The sequence below is a fragment of the Myotis daubentonii genome, chromosome 10 (genome assembly GCF_963259705.1).
Source record: "Myotis daubentonii chromosome 10, mMyoDau2.1, whole genome shotgun sequence".
Classification (NCBI taxonomy): Eukaryota; Metazoa; Chordata; class Mammalia; order Chiroptera; family Vespertilionidae; genus Myotis; species Myotis daubentonii.
The window spans coordinates 58,324,858-58,343,220 of record NC_081849.1 but is presented as its reverse complement, the minus strand read 5'-3'; positions in this window follow the sequence as shown (position 1 = coordinate 58,343,220).

The following is an 18,363-nucleotide window of genomic DNA, read 5'->3' as shown; positions in this document are numbered from 1 at the left end:
TACTGTACCCAAACCTTTCTTTAAGCTATATATGAAAGGATAGAAAAATATTTCTGTTTGGTGATCAGGGTCTTCATAGCTTCCTGTGTCATGCTTATCTATCAATCTATGTGTACACATGTTTGGATAATATTATAGCCAGTAGCATAAGACGTATTTGTGAAGATGATATATAGACAAAAATATGGATTCCAAAAATGTGAGCTAGCCTTAAAGGTCACACCAGCCCACCTACCCATTAAACAGGTATAATCTCCGGCAGCATTAGGACTAAGAATAGAATTTCCTTCTGTGCATCATTCTCAACTGGTAACTTGATGGTTTATATTATTTAGAGAAGCAACAATAAAGTCCAAGTAAAAGTGAAGTCTAACTGTTGTAAATTTGATCTCTTTAGCTCCTAAACTCTCATTACTAGACTTACCAATTAACCTGACATCTTAGTCTAATTGTATTCAGTATAAGCCTTAAATTGTTTATTCACTTCAACCCTGACAGGATATTTATATTTTCTATTGACTGTGAGTATAAGTGGGCTGTTGTTGTTTTTTTAGAAACTTAAATATACCACATCTTATTTTTTAAAGTAATTTATTTTCTAAAGTAATTTATTTTGACTGTATTACTTTATTCTGTCCATTATATTTTAAGTGATATTTAAATAATTTATTTTTGGTGCAATAGGTACAATCAACCAAAACTTTCAGAAAATATTGCTTCAGTTCAGTAAGCAGAACCTGCACAACCTTCTGTTTCATGCTTATCCAAGCAATAAATTACTTTTTAGACAAAAATCATCCTCTGAAATTGCTTTAGCTTTTTCTGAAGTAAAAGGTATTGAATGCATAGTATTGGGAACACTTTATTTTGCTTTTTATCAAGTAAAATTATGTTTCATGTGATAGCTAACATCACAAGAGAATAAGATGGGTTGCCTATATTTCACGGTCCTCTCATTCCTATGAGTCCAGTTTTAATTTGTCCCAATAAAGATTCCTCCTGCCTTATAACTTAATGCACTGACCTTTTAACATAGAATCATTTTGCATTTTAATCTTAAAACATCTGAGATGTATTCATCAAATTTGAATTTAATGCCTGGTATTATTTCCTTGAAAGTTATTCCTAAAGATAGATTCCTTTTAAGGTTTTGATAAAATATAAATACTTGCTTCTTATTAGATGTTCATCTTCCTTGAAGTTTTATAAGTCAAGTGAGTAACAAATGCTTCCCATTTTAGCCTCTCTTGAGAAATATGCTAACAATATCACACATATACAAATAGGCTAAGATGTGAAGAAAGTAACAAGAACGGAATTAAATAAAAATTAAGTGCCTTTGGGATTCAAAACTCCTAAGAAACCTTAAAATCTAGGTTAAAAACATCAGGCAAAGATATATTTGAATTCCTACTTAGTTTATTAACAATCTCCAAGTTGGAGTGGTATATGCTCAGCAAATTCTGGCACAGAGAGCTATCTGTTTAGTTTATTTTGATTCATATGAACTTAAGTCAGCTTTCGTGAGTTTATAAGTCTCTTTGCAACTCTGCGGGAACTTAACAAACCTTATTTCTGCACTTAAACACAAACACATAAAATCTTGCATACAATTTCAGGTATTATGCAGACTTGCTGAAGCCTGTCCATTAACTCTGTCATTAGGACTTTAATATTGCAAGCATGAGAAAAACAGCTCGTGTTATCTTAAGGCAAAGATAAATATAGTGGTCCATGTAGCTGGAAAGATGTTGAAATAACACACAAAAATGAATAAATGGCTATAGGAAGCAAGACGTATGGGAAGAAGTGGGCCTGGGAACTTAACATACTCTATCTACTGCTCTTTTCTGATGATCTACATTTCTCTTGGCACATTAATTTAATCTTCTCCTGCTGCAGAGATACCTTCTTCGTGTGATATAGAACATACCTGCCAGCAGATCCTGCTTAGCAACCCTAGGAAAAACAGTATTCCTGCGTATCCAGGTACCAGTCAGAGAAGGAATCTATCTCTGCTTAGGTCACTGTGAATCCACTAATCAGTTGCTAAAACTAATCAAATCCAAATTCCATTGCCACCTCTGTGGCAAGGGAAACAGAGTCTGTAACTAAAAAATGAGGCTAGATCACCCTAAATACTGTAACCAATATCCATGAGTCCCTGCATCAAAAATCTAAGACAACAGAGATAAGGGCCAAGGAATTAGCTTTTTCAATCTCATCTGAGAACTTTTTCAAGTCTTAACCAATTAATTGTGAAATGGAGGCGAGGGGAATAAGCTGACAACCAATGGGTAAATTGAGGCTCTGTGAGGGAGTGTTCATGGTAGACGGTGGTGAACTGGTAAGCTGGCTCTCTGGAAAAATAGTGTATGCAACTATTTGTAGATGCATATAAATTATTATAGATTTTACTGATATAAAGAATGAGTGGCACACAATTTATTAAAATGATACAATATTAAATATTTGCTTTCAGCCAATTGATTCTCTTCTAAATCTTTTGAGGTTTTTTTTAAATCCTCATCCAAGTTTTCCCATTGATTTTGTTTTTAGAGAGAGTGGAAGAGAGAGGGGAAGACAGATAGAAATATTGATGTGAGAGAAACACATCGATAGGTTGCCTCCCGCAAGTACCCAAACCGGGAGGAGCCTGACTGTAACTGAGGTACATGCCCTTGACCCGAATTGAACCTGGGACCCTTTGGCCCACAGGCCAACGCTCTATCCACTGAGCCAAACCGGCTAGGGCATGTTTTTGAGTTTTGCTGAAGTCTTATATCCTAGCTAAATGATGGTTGCAATTAACACAAGTGTCTGATAAATATGAATGTTGGTTGATATTTACTTCTTCATTAATAATGAAGATGTTAGAACTTCATTCATTTGTTAATGGTGTGAACAACTTCTTGCTGAATTGGGTATTTGTTTTTTAATCCTCAAAGGATAATTCCAAACTATTTTGGTGTTATTCACAATGTAACAATTAGCCATGATGCCTTTCTAGTTTAATATGAATTATTAATATATTCTTGATCACTTTCTTAACTCTAGGAAATCAACAAGACAAAAATTCAAGCATTGGTTTGTAATATTTTTCAATGTCCATGGTATAAATACTGCAACCAGAGCTCATTTAAGCTACCAACACCATGTCACTGAACAGTCTGGAAAAGATGTGAACTAGCACAGTATTCTATGTTATCTACACTAATAAAAGAGAAACATGGTAATTGGCGTACGACCGCTACCCTTCCCATTGGCTAATCAGGGAGATATGCAAATTAACTGTCAGCCAAGATGGCGGCCGGCAGCCAGGTAGCTGATGCGAACAGGGAGGCTTGCTTGCTTCAGTGACGGAGGACTCCAACATTCCCCGCCTGCCTTGCGGGCCTCTCAGCTGCACTCTAAGTAACTATGTTGCAAATATAGAAGCTAAAAAAAACCCAGAAACCTGCTTTACTCAGACGGGCTTCAGCCAGCCGGACCACAACATTGTATCAAATACAGACGGTAAACAAAGGCCAGAAACCTCTTTTCCGCAGCCGAGGCCTCAGAGCTAAAGCTGACCCAGAATAAAAAAAGAAAAAAAAAAAGAAAAAAAGGAGCAGTTGGGAGTTTCAGTCCCAGCCTGAAAACAGCCCTCAGCCCCTCACCCAGACTGGCCAGGCATCCCAGTGGGGACCCCCACCCTGAAGGGTGTGTGACCAGCTGCAAACAGCCATCATCCCCTCACCCAGGCTGGCCAGGCACCCCAGTGGGGACCCCCACCCTGATCCAGGACACCCTTCAGGGCAAACCAGCCAGCCCCACCCATGCACCAGGCCTCTACCCTATATAGTAAAAGGGTAATATGCCTCCCAGCACCGGGATCAGCAGAGCCGCGAGGCCTCCTGGCACCAGGATCAGTGTGACAGGGGGCAGCTCCCAAAACCCTGATCGACCTGCGGCTCTGTGTGTGACAGGGGGCGGGGCCACGACCCCCCCACCCCCCATGGGCCCTGCTCTGTGTGTGACGGGGTAGAGCCATAATCTCCCCATTGGCCCTGCCCTGAGTATGAGAGTGGCAGCGCCCCAACCACCTGATCGGCCCTGCTCTGTGGGTGTTAGAGGGCGGCACCCCAACCCCCCCACCACAGGCCCTGCTCTGTGTGTGACGGGGTAGAGCCATAACCTCCCCATTGGCCCTGCCCTGAGTATGAGAGTGGTGGCGCCCCAACCACCTGATTGGCCCTGCTCTGTGGGTGATAGAGGATGGCGCCCAACCCCCTGATCCGCCCTGCCCTGAGTGTGACAGGGGGTGGTGCCCCAACTCCCCTATCGGCCCTACTCTGTGAGTGACAGGGGGGAGCTCCTCAAACCCCTGATCGGCCCTGCTCTGCGCATGACAGGGGGGAGCTCCCCAACCCCCTGATCGGCCCTGCTCTGCGCGTGATAGGGGGGAGCTCCCCAACCCCCTGATCGGCCCTGCTCTGTGCATGACAGGGGGGAGCTCCCCAACCCCCTGATGAGCCCTGCTCTGTGCGTGACAGGGTATGGAGCCCCAACCCCCCTGATGGGCCCTGCTCTGTGCGTGACAGGGGGTGGCGTAGCAACCTTCCCATCAACCCTGCCTTGAGTGTGACAGGGGGCAGTGCCCCAACCCCCCAATCGGCCCTACCCTGAGCATGACTGAGGGTGGCATCGCAACCTCCCAATCTGCCCTGCTCTGTGCATGACAGGGGAAGGCACCCCAAATCCCCAATCGGCCCTGCTCTGAGCCCAACCAGGGGCTGCACCTAGGGATTGGGCCTGCCCTCTGCCACCCGGGAGCAGGCCTAAGCCAGCAGGTCGTTATCTCCCAAGGGGTCCCAGACTGTGAGAGGGCACAGGCCGGGCTGAGGGACCCCCCCCTCCCCACCGAGTGCACAAATTTTTGTGCACCAGGCCTCTAGTCCTATATAATAAAAGGCTAATATGCAAATAGACTGAACAGCGGAACAACCGTACAACTGGTTGCTATGACATGTGCTGATGACCAGGGGGCACGTGTGGAACATGGCAGCATCGGCAGCAGGCAGCAGAACTCAGAACATGGCGGGCATCAGCCACAGCAGGATGGTGGAGCAGGTGAGCGGGGGCACCAGACCAAGCTGGGTGCCAATCACTGTCATCGGGGCAAGCCTCTGGTGGTTACTGAAAATTTTTTGTTCCTGCATGCTGCAGTCCCGCCTGGCACTTGCACCCGCTGCCCCCGCCGGCCCTGTTCACACCCGCTGCTGGCACCCAGCACCAGTCCCGATTGCTCGGTGCCGTCAGGGGGTGCAAGCTGTGGCTGCCAGCCCTGATCGCCTCTGAAGTCTTCTCCATCTCCCCCTGCTCCAGAGGGGTGATTGGGGCAGCAGCCTCCGCTCGCACCTGCTGACAGCACCGGCCCCACTTGCACCCACTGCTGGCACTAGGCCCAATAGCTCTGGGCTGCCAGCGCGTATGAGTGGAGCCTGTGCCTTTAGCATGTGGGAGCAGCAGTGGTGGGAGCGGGGCTGCTGGCAGACAAGGGACCAGAGACCACGGCAGGCAGGGCCGGGCAGGGGCATGGAGGATGGGCCAACACCCGCCCCTGTGCCTACCACAGCCTCACAGCCCACAGTTCCTTTCAAGATGCACGAATTTGTGAACTGGGTCCCTAGTTTTACTATAAACATAATCTCAAAAACAGATAATAGTAAAAAGCAGTACAATAACTAGAAAGTGAAGATTCTGATTATTTAACTCCTTTGTTTTATATATAACTTAATTATAAGTTTATAGACTTTAAACTTTTAATAACGACTATATCTGAAAAATGGCTAATAAAATTTCAAGAATTTTAAATATTGCCCTAGCTCATGAGCCAGTCTGAGCCAGCTCCAGTATCCCACTAGTGATCGTTTGCATGATGCCTGTGACAGAAAGGTAGTTAAGAAATAATGACTTGAAGTTATTGTAATGTAGAGAGCTGACATGTGAAATCAAGGTTCTGTCATGGCATCAGTATGATTTATCTAAAACAATATGTACAATAAATAGAGCTAGCTGGATATTCAGCATCAGATACACTCAAATTTGAATGGCTTTACTTTATAGTTTGGCAGGTTTTAGATTATTCACCATTTTGGATTTTTCAAATCCACTCATCTGTTTTATTAGTGCAAGTGATTGAGAGGTTATTTTATCACATTTACAAAAAGTGTAATTTCCATAAGCTTTATATTTTAGTTAGAAAAGGAAGCAAATGCTGAATCTCAGAAAGCCTTTTCTGCTCCTTCATTCATGTGTGTGATTAAAATCTGACTTCCATTTCTTCACATTATAAACTCTATCAGAATCTCTTTCACGCTTTAATAATCTTCTGAAAAACTATACTAGACAAAGTGGGACAGTGAACACTAGGAATATGCTGTTTATCTCAGATATACTGCTGTCTTTCAGTGAATATTGAATATGACTTGGCTAAGAAACAGGAATAAAGGAAATAACAGTGAAAAACGCTTTTGATATTTTTACTTTATGTATTTGGCATTGAACGCAGAAGTGTCTGCTTGTTGGCTTTCTGGTGACCCAAATTCTTACGTGCTTCAAACAATGAAGCTATGGATGAATGAGAGTAATTGCTGAACAAATTAAATTGAAAACTGTACAGAAATAGTGTCATTTAGTAATTATTTTGTCTTTGATACTATGTTGAGTACAGATTTGTTACTTTTAAACATTGTGCAGTTGTGAAAACCTATCAGTTTTCTCAGTATACATTTTCAATTGCAGTGTCTTAATCTCTTAAAATGAGCAAAGAAAAACATATGTGAGATACAGTACACCAAACGTGTTTCTAAGGAGTTGGCTCAAAAGAAAAGAAATAATGAGTAAGACTAATAAACAAGAAAAAGATAGTCTGGAGCTCAGGAGAAAAATCATCAGCATTGCCTGAAAATAATAAAAATAAATCTACATTAGTTGTCTGCAATGTCAAAAATGGAAGATTTTGCAATTAACTCTGGACTTAACTTCTCGTCAATGTCCAGGTGCTGCAGCAATATAGGCCTGCTGTTGAAGTTAGTGTACCATCTGTAGGTGGTGGTTTGTTCTTTTTGGTGATTACAGAGCACAGGGTCATCCCTTTTTGCTCTAATAGGGCTCAGAAGCAGCCTGTAACCATGGTCACAGAGGATACTTGAGGGACTAGGGATTAGCCTAAATGAGAAAGAGAAAGATTTGATTAACGCTAGACTTATCAATGTCAGAAGCAGATGAGGAGTGGGAGATGCAATTGGTCTAGAAAAAGAGGAAAGCATAATCCTTTGAGGGAGGAAAGTAAAGGAGAATAGGACTGCTACAACTGGCAGCTCACATGGAAAGGGAAGCAGAATGAAAGAAATGGACCAGAGACCTTGGGTTACAGTCATAGGCATGGCCTGAGGCAGGGGCCAATAGGCATGAGGCAGGCATATGAAGTCATATTGATGTCAATGATAAAGACGCCTTGAGTGGGCTCAGTAAGACTGGCTGAATGTATAATACACGTCGATCAAGGAGAAAAAATAAATAAATATGTGAGATTAGCATTTTGCAATCAGGATAGGTAAAATGTATTTACATCAGAGTAGAACTATGGCTAGATTTTGACAAATTAACAGAAGAAATCATGAAACTATTGGACTCATACTCTTTTCTTATATAAGATGTGGGATGTGGGGGTAGGGAGGCAAGTGGGTAAACGGGAAAAAACAAGTCATCATGACAGTTTATTTCAAGAGACCCTCATGAGATCTGGACTGTAAAAAGCAGGAAATGCTTGGGGAAAAGCGATAAACTTTTATTGGCTATGCAAAAAGTAGATTAACTCCTAGGTCTGAGGCTGAGCTTGTGAGAGGAATAGTAGGGGGAAAAAGTGAGTTTCAAAGTCAGGAAAGTCTAGACTCAAATTGATTTGCTATTTATTAGCAGAGAACTCTTCGGAAAATTGAATAATCTGAGCATTGATATCCTCATTTTAAAAATGGGACTAAAAATAAAAGTACTTACCATGAGGATTAAAGGTAACCAGATAGGCAGTGCACCTGGCACAGAGGAGGAGTTTAATAAACAGTTCCCTTGTTCCTGAGTGGACTGTTCAGTGTGGGAGACTCTCTCCGTCAGAGGTGAGGAGCACTTTTAAGACATCCCCAGGGCAAAACCTGCCCCACAGTCCAGGTGATCAGAAATTCCTGAGCCAAACACCTCACCGTACTCCCTTTTTAGTTCCCAACTTGGGCCCTTCCTTTTGTAATGGCTATTAAATTCTAGAAAGGCTCAGGATTTTCAGAGCAACTGGTCCTTGATTGTGGTTCATGCCTGTCTTATTCACTCTTTTTCCTATTCCATTAATTTCCCTAGTTTTCTTCTCAGAGTTCACTGGATGAAATGAGATCTTCGACCTGTCCCCTACCCCAGAAATCTTCAGGTGCTCTGTGAGTGTGTGTGTGTGTGCATGCATGTGTGTCTAATCTGTAACACTCAGGCCATGACTTATTAAAGCGGTTCTCTTTTATTTTTTAAAAAATATTTATTGGTGAGAGTATTACAGAGGTCCCTCTTACCTCCCCCTCATCACCCCATTCCCCCCTGCTCCTGCCTGCCCCAGGCTTCACCACCTTACTGTCTGTATTCATAGGTAATGCATATATGCATATAAGATTTTTAGTTAATCTTTTCCAGCCCCTCCCCCACGTTTTCCCTCTGAGATTTGTCAATCTGTTCCATGTCTCCATGCCTTTGATTCTATTTTATTTATCAGTTTATTTTTCATTAGATTTCTTGTTCACTTATTTTGATTTTTAGATTCAACTAGAGGCTGGGTGCACGAATTCGTGCATGGGTGGGGTCCGGCCGGCCCGCACCAATCGGGGCGGATCAGGCAGGGCTGGCCAGGGAAAAGGAATGTGGGAGATTGGCTGGCCGGCCCTACCACTGTTCAAACTCCCAGTTGAGGGGACAATTTACATATTAGCCTTTTATTATATAGGATTGTTGATAGATATGTATTTATTGCCATTTTATTGTTCATATTTTTTATCTCTCCTTCTTCTTCTTTGTATTCATCTTCTTTTTCTTTCTCTTCTTAAAGAATACCTTTTGCCCTAGCTAGTTTTGCTCAGTGGATAGAGCTTCGGCCTACAGACTGAAGGGTCCCAGGTTAGATCCCAGTCAAGGGCACATGCCGGATTGTGGGTTCAATCCCAGTAGGGGAGAATGCGGAAGGCAGCTGATTAATGATTCTCTCTCATCATTGATATTTCTATCCCTCCCTCTCCTGTCGCCATTGCCACTTGCCAGGCCCTGGCTCCGGTCTCCCTCCGGCGGCCACTGCCTCCCCACTGGCCGCTTCCTTCGTGGTTTCCCTTCCACGCTGCTCGGTGGCATCGTGGGTGTCTCCATCGTGGGTGGAGAGAGAGAATTGCTACATTCCATGAATCTGAGCTAGTTATACTACTCCACCTAGATAGGCAGGATATGTAATCTCCCTCAATGCCCAGGAGGAAAATGAAATGACTAGGAAAGTGAAATGAAAGGTCAGCACAGCATCATCATGCCACAAAATGATTCAGAGAAATATTCTGAAATATTCCCTCTTTCCCCAAAGCCAACGGCTTATAGCATAACAGCTTGCTTCTGAATACAAAATGAAATTTGGAAGACAGAAACTCAATTATATTTTCACAGCATAGTGTTCCAATGCACCCGAAATTTCTGGCATAACCATAAAATAAAAATTTGATGAATTACCCAGAGACACAGCTTCAAAAAAATAAAAATAAAAGCTCTTATTTAAAACATCAACACTATTTTGACACAATTAAGATGGAGAGAATATACAACTTAATTTCAGGTTAATAAAATTACATTAGAAATAATTCTGTAATTCTTATTTTAAGCTTAGGATAGCCAGAATGGCCTCCCCCCCCCCATGTAGTTTTAAGTGTAGAATATACTACAATAATCTTTTGTACAGATTTGCTTGCCTGTGATATTTCCTTCATCAGTCTCCTGGCCTAGACAGTGCAAACAATAATACATAAAGATGAAGAGCAAGATGGCTTGTATTGATCATAAGATTTGAAGGGAAAGCCAGATCTCATCTATCTGCACCCAGTTTTGAGGCTAAATTGTATCAGACAAAAATGTATTATATCAGACAAAAACATAAAGATGATCAATATCCTCTTTGTACCTTCTAACCACTAGAGGTTGAATGGTAATAGAGGTTTCAACATGAATTCTATAACCCTCTGATCTTTAAAATTTGAATAGTTAACCCATCTAGGGTTTAGTGAATAAAATAATGTGTAAACGAATAAAATTTCATGATTATATTAAAAGACTCTCTGGTAACTAGTCAATCATATGCATTTACCCAGAAGGAAACATCTAACTTACAGAAACACAGTTTTTAAAAAAATGGCTCCCTTCATTCATCCTTCTACCACACCTATCTATAAAAACAAACACGTCCCATTCAAGGAAGAACATTTAGCTCTCTGTTAGCAACAGAAAGAACACTTCCCCAGCAACAGGAAAACCCGAAAAGGACATCTATTTTTAAAAATAAAATGTGAAGCCCTCAGCATTTTGCCGATTTAGTGAACAAGATAAATGTTATCCATTTAAATTAGGTGAATGTCCTATAGCTTTCAAGAATAAATAGCCTGATTTTACATACCTTGTATTTGATTATTTAGTTTGGTTTTTATACACTAGACCTTTTCCTGACATTTCTGCTGATTTCTCTGTTCATGTGTATTTACACACATGACCATGATTAGGTAGGAGGTGTTTCATTTTAAGTGGAAATGTGGTAAGTCAAGTTCATTACCGTATGCAAAAACAGTTCACAGCAGTGTGTATCTGTGCTTGGTGGCAAGGTTTTTTTAAAAAGGTGATGATGAATATACTCCTTGAAGGAAAGAGACAGGAAAATGATCTGCAACTTACTTACTATTATAAGCAACACAGTTTTAAAATTGAAAGAAACCTTAAGGATCATTTGATCTTGAGCCACAAGGCATTGCCCAATGCTTCAAATAACAACCGACCTCTTAATGTATGTAGCATATTAGTGTTAATCTAATTACAAGTTTAAAGTTCTTAACTTTACAGAAAAAGACACTGCAGCTTAACCAATGATGAATTTTCACTCTAAGGTTTAATCCTATTTAACTGCAAAGACAGAACCAAAATGCAAATCTTCCCCAGCTTTTATTCTTTTCATTCCACAGTCAATATTACTGGGCATATCTCTATTAGTTCTTCCACTTAATTGTGTGTACAGATATTACAAATAGTTTTAAATTAAAAATTTTTATTGAAAACGGAAAGATAGCCATATATGTAAGGATGAAGGCAGGTCAAAGTAACTTTGTTTTTTTTATTACCATTTAAAACCAATAGTGATTCTTAGAACAATCTTATTTTTTTGCCTTAGTCATTAAGTTTAGTAAAGTAGGAAGCAATATAACAACAGTCTTTGATTTCACCCTTACTCTGTAAAGATGGAACTAGCTGAGGTAAGCCTTAAATATGGGGATGTACTAGGTTTTGTCTTTGAGCACTGATTCCTTTTCTCATTTCCTCCTTTGGCTGAAGGCAAAAACAGGTCAAAAGCTCATTACAATTCTTATGATTCACATTAGAAATTGGGGACAAGATCATTGAAAAATTTTAGTTTTATAAAGTTAACTGATTCATTATACTTAAAGACACATTATATACATATATAATTCTGAATTATGTAACTATACAGCATATATATATTTATATATATATACATATATATGTATATATTTCTTTTTTTTCATTCAATATTGACTCTACTACTAGTTGTGTTAACTTGGACAAAAAAAAAATTAACTTTCTGAACCTCAGTTTTCTCATTTGTAAAATGGGAATAACAGTTCCTATCTTATAGGATTGTTATAAAGCACTTAGCACAGAGTCTGGCACATGGTTAAAACTTAATATTAGTTATTATAGAGAATTATATATGTACTAGTAGCCCTATGCACGAATCCGTGCACCAGTAGCTCACCAGTAGCTTGCTGCAGCCCTCCAGTAGCTCTTAGCCTGCTGCTGCGCCCTCCTGTAGCTCCCCCTGCCTCCCTCCTCCCTGCCCCCCTCATAGCTTGCTGCCTTGACCCCTCCTGTAGCTCTCCGCCGCCCTCTTGTAGCTCGCTGCCCCACCCTCCTGCTGATCCGTGATCCTGTCGTTATGCGGTTGGTCATTATGCTTCACGGTGCAACAACCATTTGCATATTACATCTTTATTATATAGGATTATATATGTATATATATATATAATATCCTTATTTATATCTTTATATACAAGTGAAGTTTTTCTATAAAATCATCAGTTGTTTGAGTATGTAGATAAAAATGTAAAAGTAATTTTATTATGCATTTCCCTTTATGTTTTAGGGCTATGAAACTAGTCTGTATGATATAACATACATTTATCAAAAGTCAGCACAAAGAGTGACACAATTTAAAAAAATCAAATCATTTAGGAGGTTGGGGAATCTCAAGAAAGAAAGTGGACTGCAACAAGAGAATCTAACAGTTTTACAAATTTATGAAACAACCTCACTGAAGAGGGTGGGGGAAAAGGCGCTAAAGTAAGCAATTTTTGGAAATGATTTAAGTTTGTAAGACAAAAACAAAAGGAACTGTATATAGACATTGTACTCTGGTTGATAAAGTTGTTTTGCAAGGGGGTATTGGTTATCAATTCTATTACTCCTATATACATGTATACTGAAATTGAACAATTAAGTAAATGGATGGCAGATGGTAGGAAACAGGTTTGTCACTGTTGGAGTAGGATTTTACAGATTAGCAAAGGGGAGGTGATCTGTCCTAGAATGATTCTTCTGGTAATGGGTTCAAGTTGGATACATCAGTAGAATGCATGTTTAGCCTAATATAGATCCAGATAGTTCCATACAGAAATATTCACAGGTAGGTGTGTACATGTAGATTAGTGTACATCCATATATTTCCTTGTCAACTGCAAGGGCTGAAAAGAAAGGACACCCTGAGTAGTAAAGAACACATCTAATCCCTACTATATCTTGATTTCTAATGCCATCTACATATATAAAAGACTATGTGACCAACCATCCATCTGTCTGTCCGACCGACCTGTACATATGATGCATGCTGACAATCTCTCTATATAAAAGCCTAAGCAATCATCCAACCATTCAACCATTTGACCATCTGACCAGTAGATATCACATGCAGTGACCACCAGGAGGCAGATGCTCAACTCAGAAGCTGCCAAGCTGTGGTGATTTGGCAGCTGTGGTTCTCGGGTGATGCACCCAAAACGAGAGAGGAGGGAGTCCAATTCCAGGGTGCATCACTTGAGAACCGCCCTCTCACAATCCTGGACCCCTCAGGGGACGTCGGAGAGCCAGTTTTGGCCAGATCCCCACAGGCCAGGTCAAGGGAACCCACTGGTGCATGAATCCGTGCACCGGGCTTCTAGTTTAAAAATGAACGTTGACTCACTCATGCATGATACATATAAAGCTGTTGCTGGTGCCAATCGCACACACGTGTTTCAATTTGTCATTGTCGGTCATGAATTTGGTTGTTTTTGTTGACATTCTGAAGCTGAAAGAAAGTGTCATCATTGACAGAATATGTCTAAAGACCAACTATTGGCACAAAAGATTGCGAGCTAACATAATCGATGCTGAAGTATTAACAGGATCTGTGGGTGGAGAGGTTATTCTGATTTCAAGAATTGATTTTTCCCTGTCTTACATTGGTCTTCCATTTAAATTAATTCCAAGACAGTTTCCCATGATGCCAGCATTTGCAATGACTATTAATAAATCACAAGAAAAACTCTAGACAGAGTAGGAATATTCCTACCTGAACCTGTTTTCAGACATGGTCAGTATGTGTTGCTTTCTCTCAAGTTCGAAGGGTGTGTGATGTTAAAATTAAAGTTGTAAATACTTCATCACAAGGGAAATCAGTCAAGCACTCTGAAAGTGTTTTTACTCTTAATGTGATATACAAGAAGATATCAGAATAAGTTTAATCAATTTATCAGTCATTGTTTTTATCAATGTTGTTTTTATATTATTTTTTGTTGTTTTTCATCATGTCTTTGTTGTTATATCATGTTGTTATTGTTTATTAATAAATTTATATATTATTTTCATTTTCATTTTACTAATTTTCTTTCATCTCTGACACTTCTATTATAGAGAAGTGGCAAATAGCAATATTAAAATATTTTTTCTAATTAATTTCCTTTCAATGTGCATGAATCCATTCACCGGGCCACTGGTTTTGCAATAAAACAACCAAAGTGCCCTAGAGAAATGGTTGATTCTAGGATTGGGGCATGATGTATTACCAGAAAGTAAGGAAGTGCTCAAAAATCAAAACAAACAAAAAACCACCTCACATAGATGGATATTTTAAAAATATAGGACAACTGAAAGAGCTCCCAATGTCCACAGCTGGGACAATTTGAGTAATAAAATAAAATAGTACTGGATTTAACCCAAAATCCTATATAATAAAAGGCTAATATGCAAATCGACTGAACTGCAGAATGACCAGTTGCTATGACGTGTACTGACCACCAGCGGGCAGGCACTCAATGCAGGAGTTGCCCCCTGGTGGTCAGTGCCACTCAGCCAGAAGCCCTGAGCCGGGCTCAGGGCTTGCAAGCGCAGCAGCGGTGGCAGGAGCCTCTCCCACCTCTGCAGCAGTCGGACATCCCCTAAGGGCTCCAAGACTGTGAGAGGGCAGAGGCTAGGCTGAGGTTCCCCCCTGAGTGCACAAATTTCATGCACCGGGCCTCTAGTATAAAATATCTATAAGTCCATACTCATATAAACAAATTATTGAATCCATAAAATGGAAAAGATAAAATTTTCCTATGCAAAATAATTCCAAATAATTAATGTAGATTACCCTCAAGGAGGAGGAGCATAAATCCCTGATCATTAAGTGTGGGCTGCACAAAGTGAATTCCTTCCAAGGAGTATAGTATGGAAAGGGAGAAAAAAGAGTAAGTTTGCAGTGGAGAAACCTGGCAAACACTACCTCAGCCAGGTGGTCTAAGCAGTGGTTGGCAAACTCATTAGTCAACAGAGCCAAATATCAACAGTACGACGATTGAAATTTCTTTTGAGAGCCAAATTTTTTAAACTTAAACTATATAGGTAGGTACATTGTTATTAACTGAATTAGGGTACTCCTAAGGCTTAGGAAGAGCCACACTCAAGGGGCCAAAGAGCCGCACGTGGCTCGCCAGCCACAGTTTGCCTTAGCCTAAGGCAACATCAAGAGTGATAAATCGCCGAAGCCGGTTTGGCTCAGTGGATAGAGCGTCGGCCTGCGGACTGAAAGGTCCCAGGTTCAGTTCCGGTCAAGGGCATGTACCTTCGTTGCGGGCACATCCCCAGTGGGGAGTGTGCAGGAGGCAGCTGGTCGATGTTTCTCTCTCATCGATGTTTCTAACTCTCTATCTCTCTCCTTTCCTCTCTGTAAAAACTCAATAAAATATATTTTTTTTAAAAAAAAAAGAGTGATAAATCATGTTGATAGTATGTATCCTTGATAGGTAACTTGGGGCAAGTTACTAAACCTCTCATGGCCTCTGAGGGTAACATCTACTGTGATGGTCTTTTTCAATTGTTAAATATATGTAAAATGCCTCCCACAGCACCTGGAGCATAATAGATACTGAAAAATCTACACTAATAAAAGAGAAAAATGATAATTGGCGTACGATGATACCCTTTTCATTGGCTAATCAGGGCTATATGCAAATTAACTGCCAACTATGATTGGCAGTTAACTGCCAACAAGATGGTGGTTAATTTGCATATGTAGGCACAATGCAGGGAGGCGAAAGGGAAAGCAGGAAGAAGCCCCTGCCACTGACAGTGATCGGAAACCCAGGGGGGAGCTAAGAGCTGGGGGGCAGGGCAAAGGCGGCCCTGGGGCCGCCTTTGCCCTGCCCCCCAGCCATGATCAGAGAATCAGGTGCCTTTTCCGCCCTGGCCAGTGATAGCAGGAAGTAGGGGTGGAGCCAGCGATGGGAGCTGGGCATGGTCGAAGCTGGCAGTCCCGGGAGCTAGGGGTCCCTTGCCTGGGCCTAAAGCGAAGCCCACGATCATGGGGCTGCTGCAGCTGCGGGTCCCCGCTGCCCGGGCCGGATGCCTCAGCCAGAGGCGTCAGGCCTGGGCAAGGGGCCGATCCTGCGATTGGAGGGTGATGGGGGTCAACGCCTGAGGGCTCCCAGTATGTGAGAGGGGGCAGGCTGGGCTGAGGGACACTCCCCCCCACCCCACACCCAGTGCACGAATTTCGTGCACCGGGCCCCTCGTAATATTCATAATTGAGAATTAAATGTTTGAAAAGTGCTCTAGGTCTAATTTTAGTGATGTAATAATATTTTATGAACCATTGACTGAGGTTGCCAGTGATTTAGTAATACTTTTGAAATATACTACAGACCTCTACATACGTATATGTATATATATATATAAATAACATGGTCCTTTTGCTTTAGATCTTGGTATCGTTGTGGAGCTATTGAAGACACTTGTGAACATTATTATTATGGCTGCATCTTCATATTACTCATCTATGTCTTTTAGGCTTAATTTGCCTCAATATTTCCTCAAAAAATACAAGAAAAAAGTGCATGCTGGGCTATTTGAAGCTAGATATCAGATCACACATAAATGCCCTGAGATTTCTGCTTACTGTTGCCCTACTAAAGCAATAACGAAGAATCGGGATGTCCTGCTGTTGTCTGTTCCCGGACAGTGTCTCCTCTGTTGGCAATGCATCACTTCAATACTGACTCACTGGCTTTGATACTGGGCCTTGTCATTGGATGCATCCTACTATTTAATGCTCAGTGTTCAGTAGAGGTGGTAAATGACTCTGCATTATGAGAAACTGGATTAATAATGTGGCTTAAGAAATCAAAATATTAACTGTGACAATTGTTTGATAGATGCAATTTGCTTGGAAGGTTGATTCTACACTTTTCCAGTTTCTCAAAGTGAGTTATAGCAAATTTGTGACACTATGTAGAATTCTTTTGTTTTAAAACTAAAAAATTAGCAAACTGGACATTGTAAATTGTTCTTTGGAGGTTTAGAAATCACTGGCAGTGACCTATTTGAAAGCATCAGACGCTTGATCTTTGCCCTGACCTCTGTTAATCCTCACCTGAGTGAGGATTTTTTCCTTTGATTTCCAGAAAGTGGAAGGGAGGGGGAGAGACACAGAGAGAGAAACATCAGTGTGAGAGAGACACTCAATCAGTTGCCTCCTGCAAGGCCCTGGCCAGGGCTGAGAATTGAGCCTGCAGCTGAGGTATGTGCCCTTGACCAGAATTGAACCTGGGACCCTTCAGTTCACAGGCCGATGCTCTGTCCACTGCCCTTGACCTCTTTTGTCATCCTTTCCTGTGTTAAGTGGACAGATTGGACACTCTGTTGGAGAATCAAACCTTTTGCAATGATAGACACAGATGTATCCTTATCATGTGTTTCTTTAAGATGGATTGTTTTGTTTTGTTTTAAATTTCTGATTGATAGCCAAAGAATCCAGCATCTCAGATCAGCCTGTCTCAGGTTTCCTCTATAACTGATATGATGTTTTTAAGACCACATAGAATAAAACTGCAATCTGTACCAAATTAGGTGCTTACTTTTTTTTTTTTTTTTTAAAGAAAAGCTGTTTCTGTGAGCATTTTTTCCCAACTATGTAACTCCTAAATTTCCATTAACTCTCTGAAATGACATTCCTTATTCACTTTGTTGCTTCCCTTGCTAGCAAATATCTTTGATGTGTGCTTAAAATAGGTTTGTTTTTAACATATTTTATCTCTATTATCTCCCACTCCGATTACCACCACTGAAAATATATGCAGTGGAAAAGGTGAAGGGAAAGGAATAGGTAACAAATGACATAAACTTTTCTCCAGCATTCTTAGTGACAATAAAAGTAATTCCCCCATAAGTGCAAGATAAAAACATGCAATGACAAATTTTTTAAAAAAATTAACCTTTCAACATTAGGACTTAAAAAAAATCAATATTAATTAGGTCTTTTCTTTTTGGGACCTTTTAGGAAGTGATTTACCCATTCATTTAATAAATATTTATTGTCTACTATATGCCATTGCACTATTCTTGAATTGTAGAAAGGTGCTGAGGAAATATCTTTGAACAAAACAGAAAAATCCTGACCTCATGGAACTTAACATTCCAATGGAAGGAAAACAGACAATAAGAAAAACACTATTTATGTTAGAAGGT